This window comes from Phyllostomus discolor, chromosome 4 (assembly GCF_004126475.2).
Source record: "Phyllostomus discolor isolate MPI-MPIP mPhyDis1 chromosome 4, mPhyDis1.pri.v3, whole genome shotgun sequence".
Lineage (NCBI taxonomy): Eukaryota > Metazoa > Chordata > Mammalia > Chiroptera > Phyllostomidae > Phyllostomus > Phyllostomus discolor.
The window spans coordinates 87,931,539-87,943,940 of NC_040906.2; the positions used below are offsets into that span (position 1 = coordinate 87,931,539).

Genomic DNA, 12,402 nt, shown 5'->3' on the forward strand with positions numbered 1-12,402 from the left:
TAATTATTACATACATGCAAATGAAAACCACAAGAAAACCTCACACCCATTAGGATGGCTACCATTAAAAAAAATAGAAAATAATGTGTTTGTAAGGATGTGCACAAATTGTAAACTTTGTGCTCTCTGGTGAGAATCCTGGTAAAATGGTGTAGCCACTGTGCAAAATAGTATGGTATTTCCTCAAAAAATTAAAACCAGAATTACTATGATTCAGCAATCTCACTGATGGGTTTATATCCAAAAGAATAAGAACAAGATCTTGAAGAGATTTGTACACCTATGTTCATGTCAACACTCTTCACAATAGCCAAGAGGTAGATGCAATTCAAATGTTCATTGATGATAAATGTATGAACAAAATGTGACATAAACATACAGTAGAATATTACTCAGCCTTAAATGGGAAGAGAATTTTGACACATGCTACAACTTGAGGACATTATGCTAAGTGAAATACGCCAGTCACAAAAAGACAAATACTGAAACTGGCCAGTGTGGTTCAGTTGGTTGGTCATCATCCCACAAAGCGAAGGGTCACCGGTTTCATTCCTGGTCAGGCCACATGCCTGGATTGGGGGCCTCATCCCAGGTTGGGGCAGCCAGTTGATGTTTTTCCCACACATCAATGCTTCTCTCTTTCTCTCTTTTTCTCTCCCTTCTCCTTTCTCTAAAAAATAAAATAAATCTTTTTTAAAAATTAAAAAAATAAAAAACCTAGTAAGGTTGTGACTGAGACTATATTGGATCCATAAATACCGATAAATTTGGAGAGAATGGACATTTTAACAATATTGAGTCATAATGAAACTGGTATATCTCTCCATTGATACAGGTGTTGCACATCTTTGGTAAAATGTACTCCTAAGTATTGTATACTTTTTACAGTATGAATGGTATTTAATTTAAATTTAAATTTCTAATTGTTTGCACACTGACTTGTATTATGTGATCTTGCTAGGTTAACTTTTAAATTCTTGTAATTGCTTTGCACAGTTCTATGTAAGACTTGTCTATGTAAAAAATCATGTCATTTGAGAGTAGAGATAGTTTTAACTCTTCCTTTCTGATCTATAGGCCTTTTATTTCATTTATTTGGCTTATTACACTGACTAGTGCTTCCAGTACAATGTTTAATACAAGTAGTGAGAGTGAACATCCTTGCCTTATTCCTGATATTAGGGGGAAACAAGATATTCACAGAAAAATAAACGATGTTGAGCCATGAAACAAATTTCAATAAATCTTTAAACAAGAACTGAAATCATGCAGGCTATGTCCTCTGACCACAGTGGGATTACCAAAATAATATAGCATTTCACATATAATGCAGGAAACTTGAAACTGTATAAATACATTTACTTTAGGCTGTAGTTGTCATATGTATTACAATATGTTATAAACCCTACCGACATTATGATTTTTTATTTAAACAATCAAATGCATTTTAAAGACCTTAAGAAGAAAAATATTTTATTATTTTGTCTACATATTTTTATTTCTGGTGCTTATAATTCCTTCCTGAATATTCTGTCTGGTATTATTTCCCTTCAGACTGAAAAATATCTTTTGCATGTCATGTAGTGCAGGTCCGCTAGTAATGAATTGTCTTAGTTTTCATTTTTATGAGAACAGCTTTGTTTCTCCATCATTCTTGAAGAATGTTTCTCTGGATAAAAAATTATGGAGTACTTTTAGCATTTTAAAGATGCTATTCTACCATCTTTGGCTCCAAATGTCACTGATCAGAGGGTAGGTACATTTTTAATCATTGGTTTTCTATATACGGTGTGCTATTTTTCTTTGCTTACAAATTTTTTTAATCCTCACTTGAGGATATGTTTACTGATTTTAGAGAGAAATGGAGAGAGAGAGAGGGAGAGAGAGAGAGGGAGAGAGAGAGATCTATTTGTTGTCACTGGAGATCAAACACACAACCTGAGTATATATGCCCCGACCAGGGATTAACCCCTCAATATTTTGGTGTATGGGATGATCCTCCAACCAACTGAGCCACATGGCCAGGGCTAATTTTTTTTTATCTACCTTGGTTTTCATTCATTTGATGATAAGATGCCTTGTCGCAATTTTTTAAAATATATTTTATTGATTATGCTATTACAGTTGTCCCATTTCCCCCCTTCATTCCCCTCCACCCTGCACACCCTCTCCCACCCACATTACCCCCCTTTAGTTCATATCCATGTGTCATAAGTTCTTTAGCTTCTACATTTCCCATACTATTCTTGCCCTTCACCTGTCCATTTCCTACCTACCATCTATGTTACTTATTCTCTGTACCTTTCCCCCCTCTCTCCTGATCTCCATTTCTGTGGTTCTGCTCCTGTTCTAGTTGTTTGCTTAGTTTGTTTTTGTTTTAGGTGTGGTCATTAATAATTGTGAGTTTGCTGTCATTTTACTATACATGGCTTTTTTTATCTTCTTTTTCTTAGATAAGTCCCTTTAACATTTCATATAATAAGGGCTTGGTGATAATGACCTCCTTTAACTTGACCTTATCTGAGAAGCACTTTATCTGCCCTTCCATTCTAAATGAAAGCTTTGCTGGGTAGAGCAATCTTGGATGTAGGTCCTTGTCTTTCATGACTTGGAATACTTCTTTCCAGCCCCTTCTTGCCTGTAAGGCCTCTTTTGAGAATTCAGCTGACAGTCTGATGGGAATTCCTTTGTAGGTAACTGTTTCCTTATCACTTGCTGCTTCTAGGAATCTCTCCTTCATTTTAATCTTGACTAATGTAATTCTGATGTGCCTTGGTGTGTTCCTCCTTGGGTCCAACTTCTTTGGGACTCTCTGAGCTTCCTGGACTTCCTGGGAGTCTATTTCCTTTGCCATATTTGGGAAGTTCTCCTTTATTATTTATTCAGATAACTTTTCCACTTGTTGTTCTTCCTTTTCCCCTTCTGGTAACCCTGTAATTCGGATGTTGGAATGTTTAAAGATGTCCTGGAGGTTCCCAAGCTTCTCCTGATTTTTTTTGAATTCTTATTTCTCCATTCTTTCCTGTTTGGTTGTTTCTTTCTTCCTTCTGGTCCACTCCATTGATTTGAGTTCCAATTTTCTTCTCATCACTATTGGCTCATTGTGCATTTTCCTTCATCTCTCTTATCGTAGCCTTCATTTGTTCATCTAATTTGTGACCAGATTCAACCAATTCTGTGAGCATCCTGATCACCAGTGCTTTGAACTGTGCATCTGATAGGTTGGCTACCTCTTTGTCACTTAGTTATATTTGCTCTGAGGCTTTGATCTGTTCTTCCGTTTGGGCCTTTTTTTTTTTTTTTTTTTTTTTTTTTTTTAAATGAGCCTGTTCTGTAGTGAGGAGCAGAGTGTTAGGTGTTCTCCAGGGCAGGTCAACCAGTTGCTGGGTTGTGACGCTGTATGTGGGGGAGGGGTCCGAAAGGGAACGATGGAGCTTGCTCTTCTCTCTGTTGGATTTCAGTCCCTTCTGCCACTTCCCCCAAGCATAATGGGTCTTCCTGGTGCTGATTCCCATACGGGTGGGCTTGTCTATGTTCCGGGACCCTGTGGGTCTCTCCAACAAACTCTCCTGTGAGGCTGGGAGTCTCTCCCTGTGCCTCAACTCCCACAGGTGTTTTCAATCGGTGTTTGAGGCTTAATTTCCCGGCGCTGGGACCCTGGGTTGCATGGTCTTTCTGGCTCTCCAGTTTCGTCTGGTTTTTCTTGTGGATGAATGTGGGGCCACCCAGTCAGCCAGCTGCCTTGAGCGCAGTGCCTCACTTCACAATTGCCACCTCACTGGGTCTGCCTGTTGCCACCCTGTGCCCAGGGTCTGCTAGCTGCCACCTGCACACCCAGGGTCTACCCACTATCATCTTGAGTGCCCAGGATGCCTTGTGCACCCAGTGTCACCACTTTTTGTGCCTTGGCCGCTCTCTGCCTGGCCGCCCAACTCCACCTTTCCTACAGGTTGAATGAATGTGTCTGTTTTAACTCCTTGGTTGTCCAACTTCCATGCAGTTCAATTATCCATCAGTTCTGGTTCTTATTTTGTTTCTAAATTGTTGTTGTCCTTATTTGGGTTGTGCAAGGAGGCATAGTGTGTCTACCTATGCCTCCCGCTTGGCTGGAAGTCGCAATTTTTTGTTATTTATTCTATAAGGGTTTGCTGACCTTCTTGAATCTGTAAATGTGTCCCTCACCAACTTTGAGAAAATGTTGGCCATTATTTCTTTAAATATGTTTACTGCCCAATTTTATTTCTCTTATTTTTCTAGGACCCCAAATCCAAGTGTGTTAGGGTTTTTAAATATTGTTTACAGGTCTCTGAGCTTGTGTTCATTCTGTTGCCAATGTTTTTTATTTCTCTCTTTCAGATTGGTTCTATTTGTTTGATTTTTCTCCAAGCTCATTGATGCTTCTGACATTTACCATCTGATTTACTGAGTAAATTCAGTAAATTTTTATTTCAGATGTTATGTTTTTAGTTAAGATTTTCAATTGTTCTTTGGTCTGTCCTTGGAGCAGGAGGAAAGACAGGATTTTGAAGAGTCCCCTGCCCTATTATGTTCTTTCTCTTCCCCTGTTCCTGCCCCTGAGCAGCTATGGCAGAACTGTCAGTGCCCACTCAGTCCCCAAGCATCTCCTTGTTGTCCTTGGGGCTGAGCCCTCTGCACTCTGCAGCAGCAGCGGGGTATGGGGGTAGCCCGGAAGTCTTCCCTGCCCTGGGGGCAAAGAGCTGTGGCACCTGCTGTGCAGTGCAGTATCTATCTTCTGGTTATCCAGTGAGATGTGCAGGAGACTAGATTTGTCTTTGGCACCACACTGGTCATGCTGCTTTCCCTGGCAGCTCTAAGTGTCATCAGTGGGGTTTCTTACCTCATCCTGGCTCTCTCTCTGTCACCATCAGCTTCATGGTCTACAAATCTGTCCTCCAAGCTGTACAAAAATCAGAAGAAGGCCATCCATTCAAGGCCTACCTGGATGTAGACATTACTCTGTCCCAGAAGCTTTCCCAAATGACCTGAGTACTTCCCTGGTGCACACTAACAGGGCCCTGAAACTCATTTTTTGTCTCTTTCTGGTAGAAGATCTTGTTGACTCCTTGAAGTTGTTGTCTTCATGTGGCTGATGACCCATGTTAGTGCCGTTTTCAATGAAATCAGCCTTCTAATTCTTGCTAAACTGCTCATTTTCAGTGTTCCAGTTGTTTATGAGAAGTACAAAACCCAGATTGATCATTACATTGGCATTGCCCATGATCAGACTAAGTCGATTGTTGAAAAGATCCAGGCAAAACTACCTGTAATCACAAAGAAAAAGGCAGAATAAATACATGGAAACCAGAAGTGCCGCAGTTACTTAAACACCACTCAACAGTTATGATGTTGTTACTTGTACTATTGAGACAAGATAGTAAGAAACTAGGAAAATTCATTGGCAAGTGGAATAGGAAAACTTAAGACAGACAGTTGAACCTAATGGCCGAGCAACTTATAGCCAGGTGCAGGTGGTCACATGGGCAGAAAGCCCCAGTGCCTGGATCGGCAGAACTGGGAAAACAAGGAGCTCACCCCCAGAGTAGTCTCTCCTCCCCTGGCCTTTCCTCCTTGGAGATAATATCTAGGCCTCAGTTGTATTTCAGCTCCATGCCCAGAAAAGCAGCAAAAAAAGTAGGCAACTCCAGCACTGACTGCAATGACTAAAGACCCCCCTCCCCGCCACCCTGCTATTGACCAATCAGAGGAGACCAAGACCCTAAAAGGGCACACCTGGAGAACTGATGAATAATCTGCTGAATTCTTCCCCTGAGACCTCCCCTAAGACTCCTGCCTGTAAGAAACAGATAAAAGCTTCAAGAAAAAGGGCCTGCCAGTCCTGTGCTCTCCCTCTGGGGAGCAGCCAGTGCCATTTCCTCTCCTTTCTTCTCCCCACCCTGCACACTTTTCTTCACAGGCACCTGCCTCCGAAATTCTAAGGCAATGTGCAGCTGGGAGTTTGTCTCTGGCTTATCCCCTGAACCTATCTCTAAGGCCCCTTTTCTCTGACTTTCCAGTGAGCTAAGGCAACCAGCCTAGGCTCTCCTGTTGCTTCTTCCATGCTAAGCACTTCCTGCCACCCTCAGCAGGCCCATTCTCTCCCTTGAGAAGATACTAATAAAACACTTGCTCATCCACTTCTGCCTCACTCATCTGTAATTCTTTATTGGACCGTGAGAAGAACTAAGCTTCCAGTACCACTATGAAGGAAAATGCTCAGAGTCAGCTTGAGCTTTCATTCCAAGGACTGTTTGTTTGTTTGTTTGTTTGTTTTTAAATTTGATGTTCCCCTCCTTTCCCTTTACCTGCAGTATCAAGCACAAGAATTACTGGACTAAAAAATGAAGTGATATCTCAGAACCTGGAAGAATAAAGACAGAATCAGTTGAATGGATAAATCAATAGCTTAATAGTGGTGGAGCTCATAATGTGTAGCTTGAAAGGGGAAAGATTGGAGCATAAAGGAGAAAAATAAAAATAAAATACATCTGTTGGGTTCTTCTATTTAATTTTCAAAGCTATGTAATTTTCTTATGTAGCTCCCCATCATAACTTTTCCCTATTTTTAAAGAAATAATGATTAACTTAAGGAGAGATTATCTGGGAACAAGAACAGGATTCCTTCCTATGGGATTGTGTTTTTTGTAGCCCTTGAGTCCATCTTCCTGCCCCACAATGTAAGCAGTTACTCCTCATATTCTTTTTCTTTGCTTATAGATTAAACTTTCAACTCTATGGGTAACTTATAGATGATAGCAATATCCTGATTCCCAGAATGCCATCTGATGGCCAAGAACGGAACTAGAAAGTGGGACTGAAGAGGGAATCAGCAGGAGCAATGCTGTGAGCACTGCTCCCTCCCACTCATCTCTAGGAAAGGAAAAGTTCCACCAGTCCGGACACTAGTTCCAGGCTTTAGTTTGAGAACTCATTCCTGAATATGCTTTTCTCCCTCTTTCCTACCCACCTCACCTCAAGTTTAATAAATATGGTCATACTTTTTTTTAAAGTATACTTTATTGATTATGCTATTACAGTTGTCCCATTCTTTTTTCTCCCCTTTTTCCCAGTACCCCCATTCCCTCCAGCATTTCACCCCTTAGTTCATGTCCATAGGTTGTACATGTAAGTTCTTTGACTTCTCCATTTTCTGTACTGTACGTAACCTCCCACTATTTTGTACCTACTAGTTATGCTTCTTATTCCCTGTATCATTTCCCCCATGCTCTACCTTCCCTTTCCCAGCTGATAACCCTCCATATGATCTCCATTTCTATGGTTCTGTTCCTGTTCTAGCTGTTTGCTTAGTTTGGTTTGGTTTTTGGTTTTGTTTTTTTGGTTTTTTTTTTTTAGGTTCAGTTGTTGATAGTTGTGAATTTGTTGTCATTTTACTGTTCATAGTTTTGATCTTCTTTTTCTTAGATAAATCCCCTTAACATTTATATAATAAGGACTTGGTGATGAACTCCTATAACCTGATCTTATCTTGGAAGCACTTTATCTGCCCTCCCATTCTAAAGGATAGCTTTGCTGGATAGAGTAATCTTGGACATAGGTCCTTGCTTTTTATGACTTTGAATACTTCTTTTCAGCCCCTTCTTGCTTGTAATATTCCTTTCTTTTTTTTAAAAGATTTTATTTATTTATTTATTTATTTATTTACAGAGGGAAGGGAGAGAGAGAGAGAGAGCGAGAGAGAGGGAGGGAGAGAGAGAGGGAGAGAGAGAGAGAAACATCAATGTGCGCTTGCTGGGGGTTATGGCCTGCGACCCAGGAATGTACCCTGGCTGGGAATCGAACCTGGGACACTTTAGTTCCCAGCCTGCGCTCAATCCACTGAGCTATGCCAGCCAGGGCTGCTTGTAATATTTCTGTTGAGAAACCAGCTGATAATCTTATGGGAACTCCCTTGTAGGTAATTCTCTTCTTTTCTCTCGCTGCTTTTGAGATTCTCTCTTTATCTTTAGTCTCTGGCAATTTAATTATGGTATGTCTTGGTGTGGCACTCTTTGAGTCCATCCAATTTGAGACTCTCTGAGCTTCCTGGGCTTGTATGTCTATTTCCTTCACCAGATTGGAGAAGTTTTCTTTCATTATTTTTTCAAATAAGTTTTCAGTTTCTTGCTCTTCCTCTTCTCCTTCTGGCACCCCTATGATTCAGATGTTGGGATGTTTACCGATGTCCTGGAGGTTCCTAAGCTTGTCCTCATTTTTTGAATTCTTGTTTCTTCATTCTGCTCTGGCTGAATGTTTCTTTCTTCCTTCTGTTCCAAATTGTTGATTTGAGTCCCAGTTTCCTTCCCTTCACTGTTGGTTCTCTGTACATTTTCCTTTATTTCACTTTTCATAGCCTTCACTTTTTCCTCTATTTTGCAACCATATTCACCCATTTCTGTGAGCATCCTGATTACCAGTGTTTTGAACTTTGCATCAGATAGGTTGTCTATCTCTTCATTGCTTAGTTATTTTTCTGGAGTTTTGACCTGTTCTTTCATTTGGGCCACATTTCTTTGTCTCGGCACACCTGTTACATTGTAAGTTGCGGAGCCTTAGGTGTTTGCCAGGGCGGGGCAACACACTTCACACCATCGTAGCACTGTATGTGGGGGAGTCGTCAGAGAGGGAACTATGCTGCTTGCTTGCTTCTCACTTCACTTTCAGTCACTTCCCCACTTCCTGCAAGTGACTGCCCCCTTCCAGTTGCTGCCCTGGTGCTGATTCCCTGGGTAGGCTTGTGTGTGTTCTAGCACACTGTGGTACCTTCAAACAGACTCTCGTGAGAGAGTCTGTTTCCTCTGCACATGAAACCACCACAGATTTTACAGATAGAGGTTATGAGGAAAGCTTAGACAGGGAACAATGCAGGTTGCTTGGCACTCACCCTGCTTTCGGTCACATCCCTGCTTCCTACAAGTGAATTGTGGCTTTTCAGGTGCTTTCCTGGTGCTGATTCCTGGGTGGTAGGGTTTGTTTACATTTAGAACACTGTGGGCCCCTCCAAGAGACTCTTCTTAAAGACTGACAGTTTCTTCCACTGCTGCAACTGTCACAGGTTTTTACAGCCAAAGTTTCTGAGGCTTTATTTCCCAACTCTGGAACCCTGGGTTGTGTGGTCTGTCTCACTCTCCACTTGTTCCTCCCAGTTTATCTGCAATCAAATGTGGGACCTCCTGGTACACTTGCCACTGCCTTGCCCACCTGGTCTGCCAGGCGCTGCCTTACCATGTGTCCTCTCAGCCCCGGCTGCCCGACTCCGCCCCTTCTCCCAGTCTGGATGAGTGTTTCTTCTCTAACTTCTTGGTTGTTGGACTTCCATACAGTTCAATTTTCTGGCAGTTCTGGTTGTGTTTTTTATTTTTGAATTAAGTGTTATACTTCTTTTGGTTGTGCAAGGAGGCAAAGCATATTTACCTACTCCTCTGTCTTGTTTTTTTTTATTTATTTTCTTTTTTCTATAGATTTTCTCCCATTCATCTTTTTAAATTTTTTAGTTTATTATATTTTAGAGAGAGAGAAAGAGAGAAACACCAATTTGTTGTTCCATTTATTTATGCATTCATTGGTTGCTTCTTACATGTGCCCTGACCAGGGATCAATCCTGAAACATTGACATATAGAGACAATGCTCTAACTGAGCAATCTGGCCAGGACTTCTACTATTCTTTTTCAATTTTAGTTAATGTGGTATATAACACTTGTTGATTTTCTTATGTTGAACCACCCTTGGGAGTCCAAGAATAAATTCCATTTTTCATGGTGAATAATCTCTTTAATATGCTATTGAATTTGGTTTACCAGTATTTTGTTGGGGATTTTGCATCATATTCCTTATTCATAAGGAATGTTGGTTTGTTTTTTCTTATAATGTTTATGTCTGGCTTTGATATCACGGCCTTATAGAATGAGTTAGAAAGTGTTCCCTCCTCTTTAGTTCTTTCAAAGAGTTGAGAAAGATTGGTGTTCTGTTCTTCTCTAAGTGTTTGGTAGTATTCAACAGTGAAGTCATCTGGTCCTGAGCTTTTGTTCGTTAAAAGGTTTTGATTAATGATTCGATCTCCTTACAAGGTATAGGTCTATTCTGATTTTCTCCATGATTCAGTCTGAGTAGGTTGTGTTTCTCAGAATTTGTCTTTTTCATCTAGATAACTCAATTTGAGGAACATTAAATTGTTCATGTACTCTCTTGAAATTCTTTTCATTTCTGTAAAACTAGTAGTAGTGTTCCTCTCTCATTTTAAATTTTAGTTATTTGACTTTACTCTTTTTTATTTTTTGTCAATCTAGCTAAAACTTTGTTAATTTTGTTGGTAATTTTGAGGAATCAACTTTTGGTTTCATTGATTTTTATTGTTTCTATTCTCTATTTTATCTCTAGTCTGATTTTTATTATTTCCTTCTTTCTGCCCATTTTAGCTTTATTTTGTTCTTCTTTTCAACTTCCTTAAGGTTTAAAGTTACATTGTTGATTTGAGATTTTTTATAATTAATGTAAACATTTTCCGTCATAGATTTCCCTCTCAGCACTGCTTTTACTGCATTCCCTAAGTTTTGGTATGTTGTGTTTTCATTTTCATTTGTCTCAAGATATTTTCTATAGAGATTCTCTGTTTGTTTCTAGTTGATTGCTTACAGGTCAAGTCTACCAAATATTTAAATAATAATTAGTACCTCTTCCCTTCAAACTATTTTAAAAACCAAAAAATAACATTTTCAAACTCATATTCTGAGGCCAGCATTAATCCAATAACAAAACTAAACAAAGACACAACAAAGGAAATGATTTATAGGCCAATATCCCTAACAAACACAGATGCCACAAATTCTTAGCAAAATAATAGAAAACTGAATTTCTCAGTATGTTCAAAGAATTATACATTATAATTAAGCAGGAATCATACCAAAGATACACACCTGGTTCAAAATCTTTTAAAACCTTAAGGTGACTTACAAATCAACAAAATCAAGAATTACAGTCATGTGATTATTTAAAAAGATGCAGAAAAAGCATTTGGCAAAATTCAATATCAATTTATGATTTAAAAAACTCTCAACAAAACAATATACAGTGAGAATCCCTTAACTTGATAATGGCTATATAGGGTAAGTCCACAGATACTATTGTATTCAATTGTGGAAAAAAGGAAGCTTTTTTTAAAAGGTCAAATAAAATAAAAAATGGACTTCCAGCCAAGATGAAGGTGTAGGTAGATACACTGTGTCTCATCGCACAATGAAAAGAAGGACAACAACAAATTTAAAATAAAAACCCAAACTGTATGGAAGTCCAACAACCAAAGAGTTAAAGAAGAAACATTCATCCAGATTGGTATGAGGGGCGGAGATGGGCAACTGGGGAGGAGAAGACTTGAGGCAAGGTGAGTGGCTGGAGGACCAGGTGGGCAAGGCGGTGGCTGGTTTACAGGGCAAGGCAGTGGCTAGCAGAGCGGGTAATTGCACATTTGAGTGTGGAACAACTGGGTGGAACAACTGGGTTTGAGACAGACTGCACAACCCAAGGTTCCAGTGTGGTGAAGTAAAGCCCCAAAACCTCTGACTAGAAAAACCTGTGGGGTTTGCAGTGGTTGGAGAAACTCCCTGCCTCACAGGAGAGTTCATTGGAGAGACCCATGGGGAAAAAAAAAGATACTTTCTAATTTCTTTTTTGATTTCTTGTTTATCCATTGGCTGTTTCAGAATTTGTTGTTTAATTTAACATATTTGTGAATTTTCTGGTTTTCCTTCTACTGTTCATTTCTAGTTTTATTTCATTGTGATTAAATACAATGCTTTTTATGATTTTAATCTTTTAAATAAAGATTTCTATGACTTACCATGTTCCATCTGAAGAATGCTGTGGGTGATCTTGAGAAAATTTTGTCTTCTGCTGTTGTTGAGGTTTTTTAAATATATCTACCAGATCCAATTAGCCTAAAGAGATATTTAAGTCCTTGATTTCCTAATTTATCTTTCACCTGGTTGTTCAATTCATATTGAAAGTGAAATTTTGAAGTATCTTATTGTTATTTTAGAGCTATTTCTTCCTTCAAAACTGTCAATTTTTTGTTTACTTTTTTCTCAATTACAGTTAACATTAAATATTATATTATTTCAGGAATGTTTTCTTCATATACTTAGGAACTCTAATATTTAGTGCATGATTTATATGTTTTTAATTATTATATGTTTATAATTATTATACCCTCTTGCTGTAGTTCACCTTTTATTACTATATAATGTCCTTCTTTCTCTCTTGTAAACTTTTTTTAATTTAAAGTATATTTTGGGCAGGTTCTCTTACAACAACTGCCTAAGAGGTGCACTGTAAGAAGCAACAACTGCTCTTCTTCCTCTCACCATCTGCTCTGCAGCCGCAAAGCAATGATC

At 39.2% G+C, this 12,402-nt stretch overlaps 1 pseudogene; it reads left to right on the forward strand.

Annotated features, from left to right (window-relative positions):
* The first annotated feature begins 4,584 nt into the window (after nt 1-4,584).
* LOC114514380 lies at nt 4,585-5,346 on the forward strand (annotated as a pseudogene).
* Nucleotides 5,347-12,402: the final 7,056 nt, after the last annotated feature.